Consider the following 16,004-nt stretch of genomic DNA (forward strand, 5'->3'; position numbering starts at 1 on the left):
ATCAGTATTACTGAGTATGTTTTTATAGGTCCCTAACTAGACTACAAACGGCTAGAGGGCAGGTTCTGTGTCGTAGCCATCTTTGTGTCCCCCAGAGAGCTCAGCACAGTAACTTATTTTTGGTGACTGTTCCCTAAGTATATGCTGATTGACTGACTGCCACGCCAGCCCCAGGAGCGGACACGCTTCCGTGCAGGGCTAAGCAGGGACCCTGTATTTGTCTCTCTGCCTATTCAGTTGTAACAATAGATCAAGGCAAGACTTCAATTATCCTTCACTTTCCTTCCCAAGCTCTCTTCTCTGTTCATTCTATTGAAAATGCCTAGTGACAGGGAGCGAGGCGCGGAGAGAGACAGAATGCTCGCAGAGCCTTAGGAAAGTCGTGCACCAGGAAGGACATATTTCAATGAAGTTATTTTCCACCAAGGCTAATATTGTGTTTCAATACTTCAGGCTCTAGTGAGCTCATCAACAATGTTTGCCTTTAATTTTACCATTTGTACCCAGTCATATGTTACTAGCTGCACTCATGTCTAGCTCTATTTCATCAAAGGGATGTTAGGGCTTCCATTGTCTTTGAAAAATTGCTTCAAGATGGACGCGTATGGATATCCATCATGTTTAATTATCTCCTTTGTCACGTTCCCTCAGTCGTCTGTTAAAGGATAAATTGTTCACATGCTCATTAAAAGATGGAATTTGTGTGATTGGATGGGGGAGAGAAATTGCATATTGGGTTGGAGTGAAGGGAACCTTTCCCTTATTTCTCTCTGTGAGGACCCCTGGCCTTTCCCTCATGTCCAGGAGCAGCCCCTGGCCAGGTGCAGGAAGCCCATGGGCCTGAGGTTTGAGGAAAGAACTCTTCCTCTCCCAGCAGATTCCACATGGCTTTAGAAGCTCCTGGCACTGGAATGAGTATGAGTCACCTGGAATAGGTGCCGTGCCCACTCCCTGCCCATTAGGTAACACCGACTTGGAATCTGGCACCAAGGGCCACTTCAGGCTCCCCAGGTGAGTCTGCTGTGAGCCAGAGGGAAACTGGCAGCCTCCAGCAGGGCTTCTCAATAAGGTGTGGAGACGGTTCTGATGGCCTCACTTTTGGAGGGGCGGTGTTACCCACAGATAGCATGTTGAGGCCAAGGATGAGTCTCAGCACCCTGCGACGTACTGCCCAGTGCTCTACCCCCTAAAAAATATCCATCTGGTTTAAAAAGTCTAAGTAACAAAGTTTAGAGCCCTTTCCCTAAGACCGCCGAGAAGCCAGCATGTGCCACACATGCACGCTTGTTTGAGTCTAAGATATTTTTACAGGAACATCACCTCACTTTTCTCTAATGACTACGGTTCTCAAAGCATATATGCTTTTTCATGCTTCACTGGGTTTGGTATTCACCATGACCCCGTGAGGGAAAAATTGTGACCGTCTTGATTTTTCACATCAGGAAACTGAAGCCGAGGAGCATGGATGACTTTCTCAGGACCATGGTCTTCAACTTCTCAGCTGGGCTCTTTTCCTTAGCAGATGTGTCAGTGGGGTACACCCACATCTTCCCTGCCACATCCCCCAGCGGGGGCCAACACTGTGACTAATCACTGCCTTCACGTCCCCTGAGCCCAAGTGCAGCCTCAGAACCCTTCTCAACACTGAGCTCCCGGCAGCCCCAGGAGAGAGGAGACTTGCCACAGCCTCTCCAACCCCAACTCCATCCCTCCCCCTGAGTGATGCTGATCTCCTGGAAAGAGACAGAGAGGAGAGCGCTGGAGAGTAGGAGGGCCCTTGAATGTCTGCAGGTGTTGAGGCAATCTGTTTGGGAAATTAGGATGTTAGCAGCGTGTAGTCCTGTCTGCCTAGATGAGGAAGCAACTGTCTCCCAAACCTTGTATTTCTTTGTAACTTTATTAGTGGCTTGGCTCTCTCCATACTCCTGCAATTGATACACAAAGGCATCACACACAGTTGTATTCTTTGGTGCAAACTAAATATTTTACCTTCTTGAGCTTGCTGGGTTCTCCCTCCCGAGCTGGAGACGTAATTATGAGAAGACTCTTGAACGATGATTCACGACACAGGCAGGACAAGAGTCAGTGTGTGCTCAACTAGCAGAGTGGACAAGCTGGGGCTGGTGGCCCTTGCCTAAGCCCTGGGCACAGTGATCAGCATGCACAATTTAATGCCTAATGCCTGTGAGAAAGCTGCAGTGGGAGGGCTGAGAGCCCAGGATAAGGAGCAAGTGGGGTTAGACGCAGACTCTGCCTTGCAGGAGGAAGGTGATGGAGGAGATGCAGGCAGCCCAGCAGATCACTGGCCCCATCACTGGGAGACAGGTTGCAAAATGGCACTGGGCATCTGCACATTGAGGTGCTTACCACCATTTTGAAAAAGTTAACTGAGCCTTTTTAGAGTAAACAGGGCCCACAGCTCTTGTTTCTAGCCTGTGGGTATCTGTGGGATCAGTAGCCAGCATCAGGTGTGAAGACCCACCACACCATGACTGAAATTGAGTGGATGGGTCTCGTTCCCCATCTTTGGGCTGGCCAGCATGTGTGCCCAAGGGCACTCCTGCTCTTCTGTGCTCCACCAGGAGGGATTCAGGCATGCTGTTGCTGGGCGGGCTGCAGTTCATAGCTTCCTCTCTTCACCAGGAACTCAGCCCCAGGCCCCAGGAATAGCACCTTGGTTATCTGGAGTTTTGGTGCCAGCATTTGCCTCGGGACTTCTGGGGAACTATATTTTGCAGAAGTTTCTCTCTCTGCTGGGCTAAAATCTCCTGAGAGTCCTCATCAGTGCCCAACACTCCATGAATGAGTTACCAGGTGCCAGCGGGCTCCTGCCATCCCGCATCGTAACCTCTCCAGGATGTCACTGTTCTTCTAATGGATGAGAAAACCAATCTGAGAGATAATTAATTTGCAGAGGTCTACACAATTTGGAAAACTGGAAAGCGGCAGACCTAAAATTTGTATCAAATCAAGTTCACATCACAGTCTTATCTCTTGCATTTTTGTGTTTCTGCTCTTAAGAGGAGGGGGACTACAGAGTGTGGTTGAGGGTGCGCCTTCCTCCTGTATGGTAGAGCAGTCACATTAGCAGAGTAAGTGAGGAAGAAAATGCAAGAATCCTCATGGCTCGCTACTCTGGAAAACAGCATTTCCAAATCTGGGTTCAGTTTAATGCAGTATTTGCCAAAATCTCTGTCTTCAGAACCTCTCCTTTCCCCCACAGTCAACTTATTATTAGTCCCAAGACACTGGTGTTGCACATATGATTTCATGATTTGAAGACAGCCTGGCATGTACTATACCATAATAAAAATAGAAAGCTCAATAAAATGCAAACATCTTCATGTTAGCAAGCAGATGCTCCAACGACAAATCTGACCTTGATTGATAAGTTGGAATCCATTCAATACTTAAAAATGAGCTAAAAACTTAGAGATTGAAGTAATATAGAACTTTCAGTGAAGACATGAAGAGCACTGAAAATCCTAATTCTTCTCAAGCTAAGTAACATGGGCATCCATTTCACAAAAGTAATCATAAATAAACAGTGATTTATTGAGCTCTCGTAGGTGCCAGGCTCTGCTGGCATTGGAGATGCACGTGTCCAGGAGGGAGGCTTGGTGCTGCTGGCCACAGGCTTGGCAGCTGTGTCTTCTCTCCTAGGTGCTTTGCAGGGTGCCAAGGGAGGAAACAGCTACCTTCCTGTCGCCACAGCTCTGCCTGATCTCCAGTCAGCCTGCAGTTCATTTACCCACTCATTTATTCAAGAGATCTTCTCTGAGCACCTACCTGCACCAGTCACTGTGGACACAACACTGCAGGGTGCAGATAAAAATCCTTTCCAGAGAGAAGTTTTTTCCCAGTGGAACTGATATTCTGATTATTCTGGGTTTATTTTTAAGAGTTGCTGTCCTGCTGAGATCACACCTGGCACATCCTTAAATGGAAACCCAGGATCCTCTCACTTGTCCAGGGCCTTGAACCTCATGGGCTGAGCCAAGCCTTCCTAGCATGGCACTCTGTTATGTTCTCAGCCCCCTCCTGACACGTCGCTGGCTCTCTACTTCCTGGACCTTTGGGCTTGACTCTGCCTCCCTTGTCCCTACCAGATGCATCCATCCAGTCATGGAAACTGTACTGAGCCATCCTGTGTGGGACCACAGAGGTGGGCAGCACAGATTCTTGGCTCTCGAGGGACACAGAGTGGAGTGATGGCGAGAGGATGTGAATGGTGAGGTAAATTCTGAGGGCAGTGGGCAGAGGCTGCTGGTCTTCCTGGAGGAGGGCTCCCCTGCTCTGAGTCTTGAGGGATGTGGAAAGACAGGTGGGTGGTGAGAGGGAAGGGGAAGGCCTTGCAGGTTGAAGGGGAGACAACACAGATGCTGGAGGATAGGACAGGCAGGGAGGACGGGGCTTCCCTGCCGCCGCTCAGCTCAGCCACTAGGTCTGCTGCTCCTTTCTTCCCAGCACTGAGCTCAGCCCCATGATGAGCTGGTGAATGAAACAGGCACATCTTCCCATCAAGCAAAGGCAACAGGCAACGAGCCAGAAACCAGACTAACTGTGTGACAGATGCTCTGAAACGTGTGAGCATCTAGGGCAAGAGCAAGTAGGCACACAGGGCCCTCCGTTGGGTCAGGCAAAGCTCCTGGGGTGCAGAAGGGGTACCTTAGAGCCAAGGCGTGTAGGTTCAGAGGGAACAGTAGGGGCAAGGATGCTGGTCAGGGAGGGGCTGTGGAGGGTGGTCAAGGAATTCCAGAGGGAATGTGGCCAGGTGAGGTGGACAGTGCAGGGAGGGTTGTTGGGGCAGGCTGTGCTGGGCATTATGGTGTCTGTGGGGTTTGAGTTCAGGCATGAGGTGATACAGTATGACTGAAAGATCCAATCATATTTGAAAAATAACAATGATAATTGTAGGGTGGATGATATTAAGAGACTTGGTGTTAGTTGTTTTGGGTGTTATAATGAAAAGGTGGTTAAACAAAAAGTCTTAATCAATTGGAGCTTTGTACTGAGCTCTTTAGAAGTGAAATGATACAGGCTTTATTTTAAATTATTTCAGAAAAATAAGAAGGGGAAGAGATAAAACAAAATTGGAGAAATTATGATGATTTTTGAAGCTGGGTAATGGCCTTCAGGTATCATAAGATTATTCATATTTGAGTGTTTGAAATTTTCTATAATGAAAGTGCTTTAAAGTTTGTGAAAAATTATATACAGTAAGTGCTCAATAAAGGGGAAATTGTTAATGAATGTTAATTGTTACCTTTTCTTGAGTATCTACTTCATGGCAGATTTTAAATTAGTTACTTTGTTATACATAAGCTCAGATCTTCTGCACTCTTGAAATTGTGCATCCCTATCCACAAAGAAGACTGCAGTCATTACATTTGACGAGTCATGCTGTTTGAGCACCTCACAGAACGTGCAAGAATTCTAAGAACTCTCAAAAGGAGGAAATGAAGTTGGAGTAGATAACAGTTAATGTCCTACTAACTGTGGTTGATTTGTGTTAGCATCAGCTGCTACCTGCAGGCAGAAGTTACACATACAGAAAAATTTGTCACCAATAATGTTGGGCATAAATCCATATTCCAAACAACCTCATGATCATTTCTTTGGGTCTGTGGTAGGCAGGGTTTCAGCAGCTCAGATTATATCATCATTGTCTTTGCCTTATAAGGTGACCCATGAAGAACCCTAACAGATGTGGAAGACAAGTCAGCTCTGCCATTTTCTGGCTATTCACTTGTATTTAAGTGTGTGTGTATGAATACCAGGAGTGTTTTTTAATTATTTTTTTTGTTTTAATTAGTAATATGTGACAGTAGAATGCATTTGACTTTGATATATCATACATAGATGGGATATAATTTCTCACTTTTATTAGTGTACATGTTACAGAATCATATTGGTCATGTAGTCACAAAAATGTATACAGAAATAATGTCTGTTTCATTTTACTATCTCTCCTATCCCTACATTCCCTCCCCTCCCCTCCTATTACTTCCCTCTACCTAATCTAAGGTAATGCTATTTTTCTCTAGTGCCCCCTGCCTTATTGTGAATTAGCATCTGCATATTAGAGAAAACATTCGGCCTTTGGGTTTGTGAGATTGGCTTATTTTTCTTAGCATGATATTCTCCAACTCCAAACATTTACTGGAGAATGCCATAATTTCACTCTTCTTTAAAGCTGAGTAATATTTCATTTTATATATATATATATATATATATATATATATATATATATATCACATTTTCTTTATCCATTAATCTATTGAGGGACACCTAGGTTGGTTCCATAGTTTAGCTATTATGAATTGAGCTGCTATAAACATTGACATGGCTGCATTACTATGCTGATTTTTAGTCCTTTGGGTACAAACTGAGGAGTGGGATAGCTGGGTCAAATGATGGTTCCATTCCACGTTTTCTGAGTAATCTCCATACTGCTTTCCATAGTGGTTGCATCAATTTGCAGTCCCACCAGCAATGTATGAGTGTATCTTTCCCCCCACATCCTCGTCAACATTTATTGTTGTCTGTATTCTTGATGATTGCCATTCTTACAGGAGTGAGATGAAATCTTAGAATAGTTTTTTTTTTAACTTTAAACAAATTTTTATTACACAAAGGTTGTCACATAATTGGATATTTCTCTACTTTGTACACAATTATTCTCCACAGAAAGGCTGCTTCTGAACTTCTCATCTGGTGATGGCAAGCACTAAAATCCTGATTTTAGCAGAATAGTAGTAGAAATGCCTCAATGATTTAAGTTGAAAGCAGTACATTGGTACATGGCTCTTACACCCAGTATCAGGAATGTACAAATGTCTTTATTCAAAAATACAAAATAAATTATTTGTAGGCATGGACAATGACAGCAGTAAACCATTATATACTGTCAACTGAAACCAGTAACTGATGGTTATAGTGATTTTCTTAAACATCAACCAGCCTTTTCTTCAGTCATTCTCAACTGACTTCTCTGAAGTTATTGGTGAGGAACCCTGCCTTGAGCTTCCTGTCACAGTTCATTAATAATGGTAAAGCACTATTCTGAGAATTAGAACATGCCACCTCCCATACCACCTCCCATTCCACCCATTCCACCCATTGCAGGGTCCTTTTCTTCTTTAGGAATTTCTGTGACTATGACTTCTGCTGTAGTTAACAGAGAAGCAACTCCAGCAGCATCCAATAAGGCAGTTCTTACAACCTTTGTTGGAACAATGATTCCTTTTTCTACCATATTCACAAAATCTCCAAGCATAGCATCATAGCCAACTTCTGGGGAACTCTGCAGAATTTTCTCCACTATTAAAGAGCCTTCAACACCTGCATTCTTAGCAATAGTCATTGCAGGAATTTTGAGTGTTCTTTTAATGATTTCTATACCAATTTTCTGATCTTCATTAGCTGGAGTTAGTGAGTCCAAGGCTGGAATGCACCGAAGCAGAGCACAGCCCCCACCCAGAACAATGCCTTCTTCAACGGCAGCTCTTGTAGCATTGAGGGCATCTGTAACTCTGTCTTTCTTTTCATTCACTTCGACATCACTTGTCCCACCAACCTTCAGCACAGCTACTCCATCTGAAAGTTTTGCCAGTCGTTCATTCAGTTTTTCCTTTTCATATTCACTATTTGTCTTTTCTAATTGCTCTGTAATTTCTTGAATACGCTTTTCAATTTGAGCTTTATCACCTTTTCCTTTCAAAAGCATGGCATCATCTTTGGTGACAATGACCTCTCCAACTTTTCCTAAATCATGAGGCTGAACATCTTCAATATTTAGGGTCAAACCCTCCTCACCAAACACTGCACCACCAGTAGCAATAGCCATATCTTTAAGTTGGTTCTTTCTGTTGTCACCAAAACCTGGAGCTTTAACTGCCACAACCTGAAGACCAACTTTCAGCCTATTCAAAACAAGTGTACTTAGAGCTTCTCCATCAACATCTTCAGCAATTATGACCAATGGTTTACGGTGAGCATTGGCAATTTCAAGAGCAGGTACAATGGACTGGACGCTAGAAATTTTCTTTTCACTCAACAGAACATAAGCATCCTGGAATTCACATTTCTGACCTTTTGATGTATTAATAAAGTATGGAGAGATATAACCTCTATCAAACTTCATGCCTTCGATAATTTCTAATTCATCCTCAAGTGTTTTTCCATCCTTTACTGTAATCACACCCTTTCTTCCAACCCTTTTCATTGCATCAGAAATAATGTTGCCAATTTCTTTGTCTCCATTTGCGGAAATGGTAGCAACCTGAGCAATTTCTTCAGGAGTTGTCACAGGTTTAGACTGCTTCTTGAGTTCAGCAATTACAGCATCAACAGCTAACATCACACCTCTCCTGATTTCCACAGGATTAGCACCCTTGCTAATCTTCTCGAAGCCTTCTTTGGCAATAGAGCGTGCCAGTACAGTAGCGGTGGTGGTGCCATCCCCGGCCTCTTCATTTGTATTATTGGCAACATCTTGAACAAGTTTAGCTCCAATATTTTTGTATTTATCCTTTAAATCAATTGACTTTGCAACAGTCACACCATCTTTTGTTACTTTGGGACTTCCCCAACTCTGTTCAATAATTACAGTTCTTCCCTTTGGCCCCATTGTAACAGCTACAGCGTCGGCTAAAAGGTCTACACCTTGAAGCATTAAGGCTCGGGCATCTGCACCAAATTTTACATCTTTGGCATAAGCCCGAGTGAGATGAGGAGCCAGTGCCCTAGACACTGGTCTCATCTGGTGAAGGACTGTGGGTAGTCGAAGCATTTCTGCGGGGCGTCGGCAGGGAGTGCACGCGGCAAGGCAGACCATCTGCGGCGAGTGAGGGGTTAGAATAGTTTTGATTTGCATTTCTCTAATTGCTAGAGATGTTGAACACTTTTTCATGTATTTGTTAATTGATTATTTGGGGGGGGGTGGTGCTTATCTTGTTGAGCTCTTTATATACCCTAGAGATTAGAGCTCTATCTGCTGTGTAAGGAATAAAAATTTATTCCCAGGATGTAGGCTTCCTGTTCACATCACAGATTATTTCTTTTGCTGAGAAAAAACTTTTTAGTTTGAATCCATCCCATTTGTTGATTCTTGTTTTTGATTCTTGTTCTATAGGTGTCTTGTTAAGGAAGTTGGAGCCTAACCCCAAGTGATGGAGATTAGGGCCTACTTTTTCTTCTATTAGACACAGAGTCTCTGGTTTAATTCCCAGATCCTTAATCCATTTTGGGTTGACTTTTGTGCATGGTGAGAGATAGGGATTCAATTTCATTTTGTTGCATATGGATTTTCAGTTTTCCCAGCGCCATTTGTTGAAGATGCTACCCTTTCTCCAGTGCATGCTTTTGGCACCTTTGTCTAATATAAGGTAGTTGTAATTTTGTGGATTTGTCTCTGTGTCCTCTATTCTGTACCATTGGTCTACCAGCCTGTTTTGGTGCCAGTACCATGCTGTTTTTGTTACTATTGCTCTGTAGTATATTTTAAGGTCTGGTATAGTGATACCACCTGGAACAGGATTTTTTTTATGCATCAGTGTGTTAAAGACAATGATCTATGAATGATGTTTTGCATTTTTGTAATTTTTTATGTCTATATATATTTTCTCTTTGTTTGTATTCTTCCACTTTCTTGTCTATTTTCTTGGATTTTTTTCCCAACTTTTCTCCAACCAACAGCCAATATCTGTTGGCTCTTCTTCCACTCTTCCTGTAAAGTTTTACTTCTAGCTTCTCTATTCCTCCCTCATGAACATTGCATACTACACTACTTCTGTTCTCTCATCCACCATTTGAAATTGTAAACCATTTTAACAAATTTTCTGTTTATAGTATAGATAGTTATTGAACTCATCATTTTGGTTTAGTAGGAGAAAGCAGTAGATGCCTTAGTGGGAGCTGTTGTGTTTAAGGCTATATTTTGTGTACACTGGGCTGCTGTTGATATTGGTCTTACCAGTAAAGGTGAAGTGCTAGAAACCTTCAGGGATGCTATAGGTCTGCAGCATAGAATTTTTGCTGCCTTAGATTCATACTTCTAGATAGGAAAACACACTAACAACATGAAAAAACAAGGGAATAAAGCCCCCCAAACAAACCAAGATGCTTCAACCACAGGAGCCACTGATAGAACAGTAGAAGAAATGTCCAAGAAGGAGTTCAGATTATACATAGTTAAATTGATATGTGAAGTAAAGGACAGTATAAGGAGTGAAATCAAAGAAAAAATACAGAAAGTCAAAGGCCACTTCAATAAAGAGATCATGAAAAAAAATTTAAAAACAAGCAGAAATCCTCAAAATGAAGGAATCAGTAAACCAAATTATAAATTCAATAGAAAGCATCACCAAGAGACTAGACCACTTGAAAGACAGAACCTCAGACAATGAAGACAAAATATATAATCTTGAAAGTAGAGTTGCCCATGCAAAGAAGATGGTAAGAAACTATGAACAGAACATCCAAGAATTATGAGATAACATGAAAAGACCAAATTTTAGAATTATCAGAATAGATGAAGGAGCCGAGATACAAAATCTTTTCAATTATATAATAGCAGAAATTTTCCCAAACCTAAAGAATGGAATGGAAAATCAAATACAAGAGAAGTATAGGACCTCAAAACTACAGCAGACCCACACCAAGACACATTATAATGAGAATGACTAACACACAGAATAAAGATAAAATCTTAAAGGCTGTGAGAGAAAACAATCAAATTATGTACAGGGGGAAACTAATTTGTATCTCAACTGATTTCTCAACCCAGACCCTCAAAGTTAGGAGGTCCTGGAATAATATATTTCAAGCTCTGAAAGAAAACAGATGACAACCAAGAATTTTATATCCAGCAAACTTAAGTTTCATATTGGAAACTGAAATTAAACCCTTCCATGATAAACAAAAATTAAAAGAATGCACAACGAGAAAGCCTACACCACAGAGCATTCTCAACAAAATATTCCATGAGGATGAAGTTAAAAAAAAGTGAAAATCAGCGAAGGGAGAATCTACACTAAAGGGACATTCAACCCAATGAGAAACTAAGACAAATCAAAAACCAGAAATAAATCAAAATGACAGGGAATACAAATCATATCTTAATAATGACCTTCAATGTTAACAGCCTAAACTCATCAACAAAAAGATATATATTGGCAGATTGGATTAAAAAGCAAGACGCAACAATATGCTGACTTCAAAAGTCTCACCTCATGGGCAGAGATATTCACAGGCTGAAGGTGAAAGGATGGGAAAAATCTTATCTTCATATGGACTATGTAAACAAGCAGGGGTTTCCATTCTCATCTCAGATAAAGTAGACTTCAAACCAAAGTTAGTCAGAAGAGACAAAGAAGAACATTTCATACTTCTTAAGGGAAGTATATATAAGCAGAACCTAACAATTATAAATATTTATGCCTGAAACAATGGAGCATCTATGTACATCAAACAAACCCTTCTCAATTTCAAGAGTCAAATAGACCACAATCCAATTATACTGGGTGATTTTAACACACCTCTCTCGCAACTAGACAGATCTTCCAAACAAAAACTAAATAAGGAAACTATAGAACTAAATAATATAGTCAAGAATTTAGACTTAACAGACATGTATAGAATATAGAATATTTCATCCATCAATGAGCAAATATACTTTCTTCTCAGCAGCACATGGCTTCTTCTCTAAAATAGTCCATATCTTATGTCACAAAGAGAATCTTAGTAAATACAAAACACAGAGATAATACCTGTATTCTATCAGACCGTAATGGAATGAAATTAGAAATCAATGATAAAGTAAAAATTACAAGCTACTGTAACAAATGGAGTCTAAATAATACACTATTGAATGATGAATGGATAGTAGAAGAAATCAAAGATGAAATAAAAGAATTCTTAAAGGAAAATGAGAACACTGATAAAACATATAAAAAATCTCTGGAACACTATGAAGGCAGTACTAAGAGGAAAGTTTATTGCATTGAGTGCATTCATTTAAAAAAAGTCAATAAATAAATGACTAAATACTACATCTCAAAGCCCTAGGAAAAAAAGAACAAATCAACACTAAAAGCAGTAGAAAATAGAAAATAATTAAAATCAGAGCTGAAATAAGTGAAATTTAAATAAAAGAAACAATTGAAAAAGTAGACAAAAAAGTTGATTCCTTGAAAAAATAAATATAGATAAACCCCTGGCTATGCTAACCAAAAGAAAAAGAGAGAAAACTCAAATTACCAAAATACAAGATGAAGAAGGAAATATCACAACAGAGACGTCTGAAATAATATGGAAGATAATTGGAAACTATTTTGAAAATTTATACTATAATATAATAGAAAATATTGAAGACATCAACAAATTTCTAGAGATATATGACCTACCCAAACTGAATGAGGAGGTCATACACAATTTAAGCAGATCAATTTCAAGTAATGAAATAGAAAATGCCATCAAAAGCATACCAACTAAAAAAGCCCAGGATCAGATGGATTCTCAGCCAAGTTTTACAAAACTTCCAAAGAAGAATTAACAGCAATACTACTCAAAGTATTCCATGAAATAGAAAAGGAGGGAACCTTTCCAAACTCATCCTATGAGGCTAATATCACCCTGATACAAAAACCAGACAAAAACACATCAAGGAAAGAAAACTTCAGACCAATATCCCTGATGAACATAGATGCAAAAAATTCCCAATAAAATTATGGCAAATCTCATACAAAAACATATTAAAAAGATAGTGCACCATGATCAAGTGGGATTCAACATCTGGAAATCAATAAACATAATTCATCATATTAATAGACTTAAAAACAAGAATCATATGATCATCTCAATAGATGCAGAAAAAGCATTTGACAAAATACAGCACATCTTCATGCTCAAAATACTAGAAAAACTAGGGACAGTAGGAACATACCTCAACATTGTAAAAGCTATATATGCTAAACCCAAGTCCAGCATCATTCTAAATGAACAAAAATTAAAAGCATTCCTTCTAAAAACTGGAATAAGACAAGGATGTCCTCTTTCACCACTTCTATTCAACATCACCATTGAAACTCTAGCCAGAGCAATTAGACAACAGAAAGAAATTAAAGGGATATAAATAAAGAAGAACTCAAACTATCACTATTTGCTGATGACATGATTCTATATCTAGAAGATCCAAAAATTCTACTAGAAAACTCCTAGAACTAATAAATAAATTTAGCAAAGTAGCAGGATATAAAATCAACACCCATAAATCAAACGCAATCCTATATATCAGCAATTAATCCACTGAAAGAGAAATTAGGAAAACTATTCCATTCTCAATAGTCTAAAAAAATACCTGGGAATCAATCTAACAGAAGAGGTGAGAGACCTTTACAATGAAAACTACAGAACACTAAAGAAAGAAATTGAAGAAAACCTCAAAAGATAGAAATGTCTCCCATGCTCCTGGATAGGCAGAATTAATATTGTCAAAATGGCCATATTACTAAAAGCATTATATAGATTTAATGCAATTCCTATTAAAATACCAATGACTTCTTCATAGAATAGAAAAAGCAACCAGGAGTGCCTTTTAAGTCACAACACTGATTTTTTTTTTTTTTTTTTTTTTTTTTTTTTTTTTGGTACTGGGGATTGAACCCAGACACTCTACCACTGAGCCACAACCTCAGCCCTTATTTTTTATGTTTTATTTTGAGACAGGATCTTGCTGAGTTGTAGGGCCTCACTAAGTTGCTGAGAATGGACTTGAACTTGCAATCCTCCTGCATCAGCCTCCTGAGCTATTAAGATTACAGGTAGGCACCACCATGCCCAACTGAATATTATGATTTATTTACCTGGGCACACACAAACTACCTTACAAAACAAAGCAAATAAATAAGTGAAGTGTTGGTGTCAGTTATCCTGCATTACAGAAAAAGAGCTGTCATGAGATCAAATATGGGTTTTGGGTGCAATATGTGTGTGTGTGTGTGTGTGTGTGTGTGTGTGTGTGTGTAATATAGCATGTATACAATATTATATAGTTTATATAATAGTATTGGTAAAGCTTAAATTCCTTTTTTAAAATTTGGGGTCAATTAAATAATTCAGAAATAAATTTCTAACACTTCTTTCCGGTACCCTCAGCAGATCATCCTAAGTCTTCCCTTCCCCCTTGTAGAGTGCCGGCTGTGCTTTGGAGACCTTTGCATCTGTCTGCTCCTCATAGTAACCATGTGGAGCAAATGTTATTAGCCTCCAATTTGCAACTGTGAAACTGAACTGGGGAAGGTGAAATGACTTTCCCTAGGGACATAGCTGCTAAGAGGCAGAGCAGGATTAAAACTCAGGGATGCCAGACGGAAAGTTCCTTCCCCCTTAATTACAGTGCTGGCTGCTAACCTTCTCATTGGCTGAAGACTGGGCTGGGGGGCATGATCCCGGCATTACAGAGGCAGAGGTCAGCAGGCCAAACTGGTTGTCTCATGCTCAGGCTGGTCTGTGTTACTCTAGGAGCCAACTATCTGCATATGAATCCCAGTTCACCCCTTGCACCTTGGGCAAATGATTTAACTTCCCAAGTGTGAATTTCCTTAGCCTTAATAGGAATACCCTTCTCAAAGAACTTTGGAAAAATCTAATGGAGATAGTGGATGGGCATGGGAATATGGATATTTGTTATTGTTCTGTGTATGGGAGGTGATGGCACAGAATAGGGTTAAATATGGAGGTGTCAGAGCTACCTTCATTTGCCAATATGCATTATTGACACGACAATGAAGAAATGAATGAGTTGCCCTGTTGATTCCCCCCACCTTCAAATACTCTCTGGGCCTGGATTCTGCTTTTGTGTTTGGCCCTTGATGAAGCTGCACAATGAGCTCTAGGCTCTCATGGGCAGGGGCATCATGACTTTCCTCACCTTGTTTGAATCTTGTCCAGTTGTATCTGCAGATGCTGTAGCCCTGTGGTCCTCCTGCCACCAGGAATAAAAACTGGGCTCATCTGTTCTTGCCATTGAGTCAGAAAATCTGGAGAGAAAAAGGCTAGTATGGACAGAGCTTCCAAATTTATGTGACAGGGACACAAATAATGTCTTGCATTCTGAGAGCAGAATGCAAAGGCTCTCTAGCTCACAACATATTTTAATGCCATATTTGAGCTCTGCGGCAGAACAGCTCTCTCTAGATGCTGGAGCACAGCTGTAAAAGGAAAAAAAAAAAAGGAGGCAGAGAGAGAGAGAGAGAGCGAGAGAGCGTGGAAGGTCTACTCCTAAGATCCAAGCAAGCTGCAAATTAAAAAGGGAGAGAATATTTTGGTGGATCATGTGAAGGAAAGGTCATCTGTCTTCATGACTCAAGGTAACAGCAATGCCCAATGTGGACCCAGAGAAAGTTATTATTTTCTGGACATTTCCAATATGCCTTGCCTTGGGCCAAGCATTTCTTTTTGTTATCTCACTGAAAACTTACAGCAGCCTTATGAGATTGGTTAGGTTGGTACTATCACCAATTTTGCACCCCAAGAGGAAACGGGTGATACAATTAAATATTGACATTTTGAGGAGAGTTTATTTGAAAGGGTCTATTTGCAAAGGTGTGGCAATGTCCAAAGGAAACTCTAGAGGAAGGACCACAACCAGGGGCTGGTAGCAGCAAAGGTTATTGCCCCCATTATGGTTTATATATGAGGTGTCCCCCAAAAGCTCACATCTGAGACAACACAAGAGAGGAGATGATTAGATTATGAGAGGTGTGACCTAATCAGTGGATTAATCCACTAATATGGGTTAACTGGATGATAGGTATAAGTGAGTAGGGTAACTAGAGGACGTGGCTCACTGTGTAGGTGACATTGGGGTTTATATTTTGTCTGCTTCCTTATTGCTGTGTCCAGAGCTACTTTCCTCCACCATGATATTCTGCTCATTTTAGGACCATGTGATGGAGCTGGCTACTGTGGTTGGAACCTCTGAAATCATGAGCCAGGATAAG

At 40.7% G+C, this 16,004-nt stretch overlaps 1 pseudogene; it reads right to left on the minus strand.

Annotated features, from left to right (window-relative positions):
* Positions 1-6,822: 6,822 nt before the first annotated feature.
* LOC144250350 (60 kDa heat shock protein, mitochondrial pseudogene) lies at positions 6,823-8,849 on the minus strand (annotated as a pseudogene).
* Between the last annotated feature and the right edge of the window lie 7,155 nt (positions 8,850-16,004).

The sequence above is a fragment of the Urocitellus parryii genome, chromosome 15, assembly GCF_045843805.1.
Source record: "Urocitellus parryii isolate mUroPar1 chromosome 15, mUroPar1.hap1, whole genome shotgun sequence".
NCBI classification, from domain to species: Eukaryota; Metazoa; Chordata; class Mammalia; order Rodentia; family Sciuridae; genus Urocitellus; species Urocitellus parryii.